Source organism: Panthera uncia (genome assembly GCF_023721935.1).
Source record: "Panthera uncia isolate 11264 chromosome C1 unlocalized genomic scaffold, Puncia_PCG_1.0 HiC_scaffold_4, whole genome shotgun sequence".
NCBI lineage: Eukaryota > Metazoa > Chordata > Mammalia > Carnivora > Felidae > Panthera > Panthera uncia.
The window spans coordinates 78,487,234-78,488,278 of NW_026057585.1; positions in this window are offsets into that span (position 1 = coordinate 78,487,234).

The window sequence follows — 1,045 nt, forward strand, 5'->3', positions numbered from 1 at the left end:
CTTGGTGTTATATGGGTTTTGACAACTGTATGTCATACAGAATAGTTTCATTGCCCCAAAATTATCTATTTGTTATTCATCTTTATCATTCAGGTCTATTTATCCCTTTTTCCTCCCTAACTCTTGGCAACCACTGTTGTTTTTACTATCTTCATAGTTTTACCTTTTCTAGAATATCATATAGCTGAAATAATACAGTCTTTTCAAATTGGCTTATTTCACTAAATAATATGCATTTAAGTTTCCTCCATCTCTTTTCATGGCTTAATAACTTGTTTCTTTTTAATGCTGAATGATAATCTGTTATCTGGATGTACCACAGTTTATTTATCTACTTACCTGCTGAAAGACTTTTGGCAATTGTGAATAAAGCTATAACCATCTATACACAGGCTTTTATATAGAAATTTCAAATCTGGGTAAATACCAAGGAGCACAGTTGCAGGTTGTATGGTAAGAGTATACTTAGTTTTATAAGAAACTACCAAACTGTCTTCCAAGGTGGCTGTGCCATTTTGCATTTTCACCAGCAATGAATGAGGTCCTTGTTGCTTCATATTCTCACCAACATCTGGTGATTAGTGCTCTGGACTTTGGAGATTGTAATAGGTATGTAGTGGTATCTTGTTTTAATTTCCATGAGACAGCCGATGTGGCATATCTTTCTATATGCTTATTTGCCATCTGTATATCTTCTTTGGTGAGATGTCTGGTAAGGTCTTTGGCCAATTTTTTAAATTGGGTTGTTGATTTCTTATTATTGAATTTTAAGAGTTCTTTGTATATTTTAGATAACAGTTCTTTATCAGGTGGTCTTTTGCAAATAATTTTTCTCAGTCTGGGGCTTGTCTTTGCATTCTCTTAATAGTATCTTTCAAGAGGAGAAATTGTTCAAATTTTAAAAAATCTTTAAAAAATGTTTATTTTTGAGAGAGACAGAGCATGAGTGGGGGAGGGGCAGAGAGAGGGAGAATCCAAAGCAGATTCCAGGCTCCGAGCTGTCAACACAGAACCCGATGTAGGGCTTGAACCCACGTACCGTGAG